The sequence below is a fragment of the Artibeus jamaicensis genome, unplaced genomic scaffold, assembly GCF_021234435.1.
Source record: "Artibeus jamaicensis isolate MK-2021 breed Jamaican fruit bat unplaced genomic scaffold, CSHL_Jam_final scaffold_1964, whole genome shotgun sequence".
NCBI lineage: Eukaryota > Metazoa > Chordata > Mammalia > Chiroptera > Phyllostomidae > Artibeus > Artibeus jamaicensis.
This window is the reverse complement of record NW_026522030.1, coordinates 67,606,633-67,617,249: the sequence shown is the minus strand read 5'-3', so window position 1 is coordinate 67,617,249 and position 10,617 is coordinate 67,606,633.

Below are 10,617 nucleotides of genomic sequence, written 5' to 3'. Positions count from 1 at the left end.
TTAGCTAAAACAAAATCTGACCAGGTGGATATAATATAATTGAACATATATGAAGGTTTTGAGTGAAGAATTAATGTATACTTATAGGTGTGTAATTGGAATTTCCAAATACATGTGTGGCTGACAGTGACTAGGAAAAGAGAAAAATATCAGGGCTCAGCCTTGAGAAAGCCCAACATTAAATGTGGATAGTCAGGCAGAAGAGTCAGCAAAGTGGCCTGAGGAGAGTGCTCAGAAAGATAATAATAGGAGTGCATGGTTCTCCAGAGGCCAAAGCAGAATTGCCTTTCAGGGAGGACCTCATCCAAAGACACTGATGATTAATGAAGAAGGATGTGGTCAGTGGTGGTAAAGAACACAGAACATTAATGTAACATTATACAGAAAAATACCCATTCTCTTTGTCAAAATTCTCTGTTGCGCTGGTGATCTGTTGGGGAGTTAGACATAAATCACAATGAATTTTAGAAAGAATAGTGAAAAAGAGAATGGTATAAAACTTCCAAAAATTTGGTAATAAAGTGAAGTAAAATTAGTTAGTAACTTGAGGTGAGGGGCCTTACAAGGACTTATTTTTTTAAAGATGTAACAGCAGAAACAAAATACAGAAGAATTTTAGACAGTTTGTGAGTTATAATAATTATGAGATTAAATTAGAAACTGTATAAAAGTATGAATGCTGCTATTAATAATATAAAATACTGTTAAAAATTGATATATGTATATATGAGTTCTGTTCATAAAAAGTCCAGCTATTGACAAAATGGGAATGGTTTGTGTGACATTGATGTAACCTGGCAGCCAAGGAGGGTGAACTGGAGTACACACATGTGTGAACAATAGTTACTTCAGTGTTCTAATTAATAGGAGGACTAGATGCTGTTAGGTAAGTATGTGTACTATGTGGCCATCAAATTCAAAATGACTGACTTTGTAGAGCAATGAATCTGCATCAAATTTTGCATTAAGCTTGAACATTCTTCTGTGGAAACCAGTTGGGTGATTCAGAAGGCTTTTGAGGATGATGCAATGAGTGAAGCTCAAATAAAAGTGTGGCACAAATGCTTCAAAGATGGTTGAGGATCTGTTAAAAGTGATCCATGTTCTGGAAGGCCTGCAACAAGCAGAATGCCTGAGAATGTTGAGCATGTATGGGCTGCAATCAACATACAACTTTTCTCAAAACTAAAATAAGTTTTGAAAGGGAAGAGATTTTAGAGTGTTAATGAGATTCAGGAAAATATGATGGGGCAGTTGATGGCACTTCCAACAAAGGATTTTGCAGAGCTTTTTTTTTTTATGGATACATATTTATAGTGTTCTGAAAGATTAGATTTCACTACAGTCTCCTTACTTATCCTTGAATAAATTATCTGAACTCTTTTCTTTCTACCTTCCTTCTGATTTCTAGCTGGGCTCTTTTTTTTTATTGTATTTAGGTATTTTTGGAGTACAGTTTTTTTGTCTATTTCTCCCAACCCAGCCCCCACTGCCCCCCCTTCCTGCTCCCCACTTCCCTCCCATTTCCACCCCCTTTAGTTCTCCTCCCTGTGTCCTTCTTATTTGTTCCTCCAAATTCCTCCCCTTTTTTCCCCTTAAATTCCCTTCCCTCTCCCATCTGATCACTGTCCCCTTGGTCTCTATTTCAGTGTCTTTGTTTTTATTCTGCTTGTTTGTTTGTTTTGTTGTTTGGCTTCCTGTTAAAGGTGAGATCATATGGTATTTGTCTTTCAACACCTGGCCTATTTCACTCAGCATAATGCTTTCCAGTTTCATCCATGTTGTTGCAAAGGGTAGTAGCTCCTTCTTTCTCTCTGCTGCATAAAATTCCATTGTGTATATGTACCACCATTTTTGATCCATTCATTTAAATGGGCACCTAGGTTGCTTCCAACTCTTGGCTATTGTAAATTGTGCTGCTATGAACATTGTGGTGCAGAGGTTCTTTGAAATTGATGTTTTAGGATTCTTAGGATATAATCCTAGCAGTGGAATTGCTGGGTCAAAAGGCAGGCCGATTTTTATTTTTCTGAGAAAATTCCATACTGTTTTCCATAATGGTTGTACCAGTCTGCAATCCCACCAACAGTGAACTAAGGACCCCTTTTCCCCACACCCTCTCCAATATTTGTTGTTTGTTGCTTTGTCTATTATAGCCATCCTGACTGGTGTTAAGTGGTATCTCATTGTGGTTTTAATTTGCATCTCTCTGATAGTTAACGATATTGAGCATCTCTTCATGTGTCTCTGGATATTCTGTATGTCCTCCTTGGAGAAGTGTCTGTTCAAGTCCTTTTCCCATTTTTTAATTGGGTTGGGTGTCTTCTTAGAGTGGAGTCATGTAAGTTCTTTGTATATTTTGGAGATTAAGCCTTTGTCTGAGGTATCATTGGCAAATATGTTTTCCCATACAGTTGGTTGTCTTCTTAATTTAATACTGTTTTCTTTAGCCATGCAGAGGCTTTTTATTTTGATGAGATCCCATTTGTTTATTTTTTCCTTTATATTCCTTGCTCTAGGGGACATATTGGTAAAAATTTTGCTGTGTGAAATATCTGAGATTTTCTTGCCTGTGTTCTCCTCTAGGACTTTAATGGTGTCACGGCTTATATTTAAGTCTTTTATCCACCTTGAATTTATTTTGGTGTATGGTATAAGTTGATGCTCAAGTTTCATTTTTTTGCACTTAGCTGTCCAATTCTCCCAAACACCATTTGTTGAAGAGGCTACCTTTACTCCATTTTATGTTACTGCCCCCTTTGTCGAATATTAATTGACTGTGAAGAGTTGGGTTGATTTCTGGGCTCTCTGTTCTGTTCCATTGGTCTATGTGCCTGTTTTTATGCCAGTACCAGGCTGTTTTGATTACAGTGGCCTTGTAATACAATTTGATATCAGGTATTGTGATCCCTCCTACTTCATTTTTCTTTCTCAAAAGTGCAGCTGCTATTCGGGTTCGCTTATGGTTCCATATAACTTTTTGAAGTGTTTGTTCTATGTCTGTGAAATATGCCATTGGAACTTTAATAGGTATTGCATTGAATCTGTATATTGCTTTGGGTTGTATGGACATTTTGATGATGTTAAATCTTCCAATCCATGAACAAGGTATATGTTTCCATTTGTTTGTGTCTTCCCTGATTTCTTCCTTCAGTGCTGTGTAGTTTTCTGCATACAGGCCTTTTAGCTCCTTAGTTAGGTTTATTCTCAGAAATATTTTATTTTTCTTTTTGTTATATCGAATGGAATTTTTTCCTTGATTTCTGCTTCTGCTGATTCATTGTTGGTATACAAAAATGCCTTTGATTTCCAGATATTGACTTTGTAACCCGCTGTTTTGCCAAATTCATTAATTAGTTTGAGCAGTTTTTGGGTACAGTCTATAGGATTTTCCATGTACACTATCATGTCATCTGCAAAGAGTGACAGTTTTGTTTCCCCCTTTCTGATTTGGATGCCTTTTATTTTCTTTTCCTGCCTGAATGCTGTGGCCAAAACTTCCAAAACTATATTGAATAGAAGTGATGAAAGTGAACATCCATGTCTTGTTTCTGATCTTAGTGGAAAAGCTTTTAGTTTTTGCCCATTGAGTATGATAATTGCTGTAGGTCTCTCATATATGGCCTTTATTATATTGAGGAATGCTTCCTCTATTCCCACTTTGCTGAGTGTTTTTGTCATAAATGGGTGTTGTACCTTATCAAAGGCTTTTCCCGCATCTATTGATACGATCATGTGGTTTTTGTCTTTGCTTTTGTTTATGTGATGTATTACATTTACTGATTTGCGAATATTGAACCATCCTTGCATCCTTGGGATGAATCCCACTTGGTCACGGTGTATGACCTTTTTGATATGTTGTTGGATGCGATTTGCCAGTATTTTGTTGAGGATTTTAGTGTCTATGTTCATCAGCGATATTGGCCTGCAGTTCTCTTTCTTTCTTGTGCCTCTATCTGGTTTTGGAATTAGGATGATGCAGGCTTCATAAAAAGAATTTGGGAGTTTTCCATTTTTTGGGTTTTTTGGAATAGTCTTTGGAGAATAGGGGTTAGCTCTTCCTTAAATGCTTTGTAGAATTCTCCTGTGAAACCATCTGGTCCAGGGCTTTTGTGTGATGGGAGTTTTTTTTTATTATTGATTCAGTTTCTTTTGCTGTTATTGGTGTGTTTAGATTTTCTGCTTCTTTTTCATTGAGTTTTGGAAGATTGTATTTTTCTAGAAATGTGTCCATTTCCCCTAGGTTTTCAAATTTCTTGGCATACAGTTCTTCATAGTAATTTCTTACAATCCCTTCTATTTCTGTGGTATCAATTGTAATCTCTCCTCTTTCATTTCTGATTGTGTTTATTTGTGTCTGTTCCCTTCTTTTCTTGATGAGCCTACTTAAAGGTTTGTCTATTTTGTTTATCTTTTCAAAGAACCAACTCCTGGATTCATTGATCCTTAGAATTGTCCTTTTAGTTTCTATCTCATTTAATTCTGCTCTAATCTTGGTTATTTCCTTCCTTCTGCTTGCTCTGGGCTGTCTTTGTTGTTGTTCCTCAAGTTCTTGCAGGCGTAGAGTAAGGTTGTTTGTTTGACATGTTTCTATCTTCTTTAGGTAGGCCTGTATTGCTATAAACTTCCCTTTCAGGACTGCCTTGGCTGTGTCCCATAAGTTTGAGGTTGTTGTGAGATCATTTTCATTTGTTTCCAGAAATGTTTTGATTTCTTCCCTAATTTCATTCTTGACCCATTCGTTGTTTAATAGCATACCATTCAGTCTCCATGATTTTGGGTGCTTTGGGTTTTTTCCTTGGGGGTTGGTTTCCAATTTCAGTCCCTTATAGTCAGAGAAGATGCTTGGTATGATTTCAATATTCTTGAATTTGGCGAGGCTCGTTTTGTGTCCTATCATGTGGTCTATCTTTGAAAATGTTCCATGTGCATTTGAAAAGAATGTGTATTTAGCTTCTTTGGGATGAAGGGCTGTATATATATCAGTTAAGTCCATTTCATCTAGGGTGTTGTTTAATGCCACAATATTTTTGTTGATATTTTGTTTGGAAGATCTGTCCATTTTTGATAGTGGGGTGTTAAAATCCCCTACTATAATTTTGTTGTTGTTAATATCTTTCTTGAAATCCTGTAAGATTTTCTTAATATATTTGGGTGCCCCTATGTTTGGTTCATATATATTTGCGATGTTAATGCCTTCTTGGTGGATTCTTCCCTTGAGTATAATGAAGTGACCTTCTGGGTCTCTCTTTATGGCCCTTTATTTGAAGTCTATTTTGTCTGATATGAGAATTGCTACCCCAACCTTTTTTTCTTGTCCGTTTGCTTGGAAAACTTGTTTCCAGCCTTTCACTTTTAGTCTGTGTAGGTCTTATGGGCTGAAGTGGGTCTCTTGTAGGCAGCATATGTGTAGGTCATACTTTCTTATCCATTCAGCTATTCTATGTTTTTTATTAGAGCATTTAATCCATTTACGTTTAAGGTTATTATTGATAGGTACTTATTCATTGCCATTTTTGTACCTGTGTTCCTCTCTGTCTCCCTCTTTTCCTTCCTTCCCTTAAAGCAGTCCTTTTAGTATTTCTTGTAGAGCTGGTTTAGTGCAGGCGTATTCTTTTAGACTTTTTTTTTTGTCTTGGAAGCTCTTTATTTGGACTTCTATCTTGATTGAGAGCCTTGCTGGGTGAAGTAGCCTTGGTTGTAGGCCTCTGGTTCTCATTACTTGGAATATTTCTTGCCATTCTCTTCTTGCTTGAAGTGTTTCCATTGAGAAGTCAGTAGCTAACCTTATTGGGGCTCCCTTGTATGTTTCTTTTTTCTCCCTTGCTGCCTTTAAGATTCTCTGTTTGTCTTGGAATTTTGCCATTTTGATGATGATGTGTCTTGAAGTGGGCCTCCTTGGGTTCCTCTTGATTGGGACTCTGCGATTCCTGGATTTGTGTGACTTTTCTCTCATCAAATTAGGAAACTTTTCTTTCATTACTCTTTCAAATATGTTTTCTATCCCTTGTTGTTCTTCTCCTTCTGGTATTCCTGTTATTCGGATATTATTATGTTTCATATTGTCTCGCATTTCTCTAATCCCTCTGCATTCTTTCTGAACCTCTTTTCATTTTCTTGCTCTTTCTGTGAGATGCTTTCTACTTTGTCCTCTAACTCGCTAATCCTATCCACCGCTTCGTCTATCCTACTTTTGAAACTATCTACTGTGTTCTTCAATTCAGAAATTGTGTTCTTCATTTCCTCTTGTCTCTTGCTGATATTTTCTATTTCCTTTTTCATTTTGATGTAGTTTGTAGAGAGATCATTGTAGTTCCCCTGTAGTTTCTGGTAGCTCGTTGTGAGCTCTTTGAACTTCGTAATAACCAGTGCTTTGAATTCACTATCTGATAGTTGACTAGCCTCTATTTCATCTAACATTCTTTCTGAAGTTTCTGCTTTTTCTTTCATTTGGTGATTTTTTCTTTGTCTTCCCATTGTTTGAGACTCTTCCTTTTAGTCTCAGTTTCTAAAATTGATCTGTTCTGACTCCCTGGGTTTATGGTGTGAACTTCTGTGGTATGATACCTGTGAAGTTCAGTGGTGCAGACTCCTTCAGGTATCTTGATGTTCTCCATCTCCACTTACTCTCACACTGGTCTTCACGCTGTTCCCCGGACTGGTCGCCTACCATTGCTGAGTGTCCCGGCTCCCATAGCTGACTTCCCGGAGACCAGGCCCGTCACTATGGCCGCGGCACAGGGGCGGAGAGTGTCCCAGCTGCTGTAGCTGACTCTTCTGGCACCCAGGTTCATCACAGGGGCTTGGAGTGTCTGGCTCCTGTACCTTACTCCCTGGCTCCCAGGCCCGTTGCTATGGCGGCGGCACAGGGGCTGCATGTGTCCCAGCTCCCATAGCTGACTCTGCCTCTGTCTGGTGTTTCAGAGTAGGTTGCAATCTCTGGTCTTTTAATTTCATTAATGCTGGGTAATGGATGGTTTATTGTGCTGTTTCTCTATAGATCTGCCAGGATTTTTAGCCACGAGTACGGGAGCTAGAATCCGCTTTGTCCTACTCCGTCGCCATCTTCCCAGCATCCCCCCCTTTTTAAAAAATTTTTTTAAAAATATCTTTTATTGATTATGCCATTACAGTTCTATCCTCCCCTTAATTCCCCTGCACCCTGTACACCCTCCCCCACCATTCTCCCCCTTTAGTTTATGACCACATGTCTCAAGTTCTTTAGATTCTATATTTCCCACACTATTCTTGCCCTCCCCCCATCTATTTTCTACCTACCATCTATGCTACTTATTTTCTGTACCTTCTCCCCCCTTCTTATTATATGAAATGTTGAAGGAATTTACCTAAGAAAAAGAAGATAAAAAAGATGAACAGGGAAAGGACAGCAAACTCACAGTTGTTAACAACCACACCTAAAACAAAAGCAAACTAAGAGGACAGCTAGATCAGGAGTGGAACCATAGAAATGAAGATCACATGGAAGGTTAGCAACAGGGGAGTGGGAGATGCAGAGCTTTTGAACAGTGAAAAAGATGCTAGGAGAACTGTGTGAGGTAGCAAGGTACTTACTCTGACGGGGACTGAGGCATCATTGTCCTATGTACAATGTTTCTTGTACCACCTTGTGTAAAATTCTCTATTTTTTGTATTACATGGTTATATATTTTATGGACAGACCACAAGGTGTGTGTGTGTGTGTGTGTGTGTGTGTGTGTGTATAATATTAAAATACTTCTTTTTTACTGATATTTCCAAATTTTTACTGTATGCCTTCATATAATTCTAAAATATGTAATATTTAGAATATTTTATAATTCTAAAATATGTAATATGTAAACATTTGTTTATAAATTATAAATAAAAGCATTTTAAAGAGATATGTCAGAGTGGAACTGTTGATGGTTTTGTATTTTGTTCATCTTTTTAGGTATTTTCTACAATAAGTGTATACTACTTTCATACAAAAATTAATTACTTTTAAAAGGGCAGGGACTCTAACAGGAATTATAGCATCTAAATTTGTGTTTTATTGACTTATTATGTTCTTTTACGTTATGTGGTTTGTGAAAGCACTATTTAAAGATTTCCTGTGGCTTATAGTATAATAAATTTAGGGATAAATGTATGAGGTCTCAATGGAAGAAGCTGCAAACTATTATGTGGCATTTGATTAGTAGTCTCTGACTGACATTCCCTCAACTACAAAGTACCTGTAAACTACAGGGGAAAAAAAGAGATAAGTTTTCTTAATTTTTAAAATTTCTTTATTAATGTTCAAATACAGTGGTCTCCATTTTCCGACCACTTCACCCACCCCTCCCACCCCCACCACCCATCTCAATCCTACCCCCTTTGGCTTTGTCCATGGGTCCTCCATACATGTTCCTTGATGATCCTTCTACTTCTTTCCCCCATTATTTCCCTCCCTCCTCCCCTCTGCTTACTGTCAGTTCTTAATTTCAATGTCTCTGGTTATATTTTGCTTGCTTATTTGTTTTGTTAATTGGGTTCCACTCATTGGTGAGATCATATGTTTAAAGTAGTTTCAGAATTGGAAAGTTCCACTAATTCTAATCCCGATTATCTCAAATATGTGAGTAAACAGCTGCTGCCCTGCCTCACCTTCACCCTGAGTGATGAAGGTGAGGCAGTTTATGCTGTCTCTCTTACACCCTTGAATCCAATAGGCAGCTTCTATTCTACATCAGAGTGGCATTTTCACTAAAATAATGAAAACATACATTTACAAAAATTAAGGGCTTTTTTCCCTTTCATTTATTTCTTCTTCCTTTTTTATCATTATATTTGTTATTTCTAGATTAGACAAGGTTTTACTAAGTATGAATGAAAATGAGAAAAATAACAGAATAAGAAAATTAAATATCACTAAATTCCAGTAAATAAAATATATCTTCATGTCAAATATAAATAATGAAGTCATGTTTACCTTGCAGAATAAGTGAATGGGAACATCATAATGAATTCTCAAAGAGAAAGATCAAGAAAGTGCAAATTAATATTAAAAGACTTTAGAAAATTTTTGAACATATAAAACTGAAACAAGCAGTGACTTTAATGTCAAACTACTAGGTCTCCTATAAATAATAAGTACCAAGCCAAATTTGGCATATTAAAGGACAAATTCTGATTAAAGTACATATGGATGATATGTGGGAGAAGACTAAGGAGCTTAAATCTAATTTTAAAAAAGATATACCTTTAATTGAGGTAAAAGTAGTTTAATACTTGAAATTGGATGAATGTTTGACAACATGATAATATTTATCAAAAGAAATACTTAAGACCCATTAAAACACTTAACAAGAGTGGCAAAGAATAATATTTTTAACACTATATAATCCAGTAATTCAACATTTAGAAATATGTTTTAAAGAAGTTATAAAATATTTTTATGAAAGTTTGTGTGCATATTCATGATATTCTTAATTAAACATTAAACATCGAGAACCCTCTGAATTTTCAAAATTAGTAAAGGAAATAATACTACATAATTACAAAATAATATTGGGAGTTTAAAAAGTACTTTAAAATAATTTTATTTTATGGGAAAATATTTACTACAACATAATGTTAAAATGGAAAAAAGAAATGTCTAAACTACATATGTAAATATTCCTAATTTTGCAAATGTATATAAATATGTGATATTTGATTAAGAATTATATATTAAAAAAAAAAAGAAAAGTTACCTTTGTAAAGAGCAAGAGTACCCAGGGTCTTTCTTATACAATTAAGGGCCACAAACATTTTACTGCCAGAAATATAAAAGCAAAAATCTTATGGATGAAGATATGGAAAATTAGGCTAAACATGGCCTGTTGTAAAAGTTGGGACCATTTTGTAAAATCCTGAGCTAGGTTCCTGTACAGTTCCACGATGGACCGCACTGGCCTTTTTTTAGGTTATTGGCACTATCCAAGTTGAAGGCATGGAGGAGACCAGAGACCAATGTGTGTTCCAGAGAAAGACCTATCATTTAGCTTTATTCTCATGGGTTCATTCTTCTTCCTGGGTTCTGTATTGTCCTTCATTTCTCTTCCACCCTGTCCATCTTTCCTCCATACTGTCATTTCTGCTAACCTTAGGCCTTGAACCAGATTTAGCTGCAATGGACTGACGCCAGCTGCTTAGTGAGCTCCCGCAATCATGAGAGGTCTAATGCATTCCTACAGTCTGTTGGACCACTCTTAGTACTTCTGCCTCTCATGCTTCATAGTCCCATTTACCAATTTTAAATACAATGAATACAATGATCAATTGTCATGAATGGCATAATGTATGTTGTAATTTAGCAAAAGTACATTATAACTATACTGTCATATCAAGTCACTGAAGTAAGCCATGGTGCAGAAAAATGACTGTTATATAAGGCTAATAAAAATCATATTTCTAAAGAGTTATGGTGAAAAGATTAAAAACAGAATTCTACTTCTATTACTTCCTCCCTGTCCATTACTTCTCTCACCTGCTCACAAACATCTATGTTCTCAAGGGGGGGAGGGTTCCTCTCTTTTCTGATACAACCTGGGGATTAGAAACACTTGAACATAGTACGCTAAAAAATAGTTTCTGACATCACTGCTATACTATTTC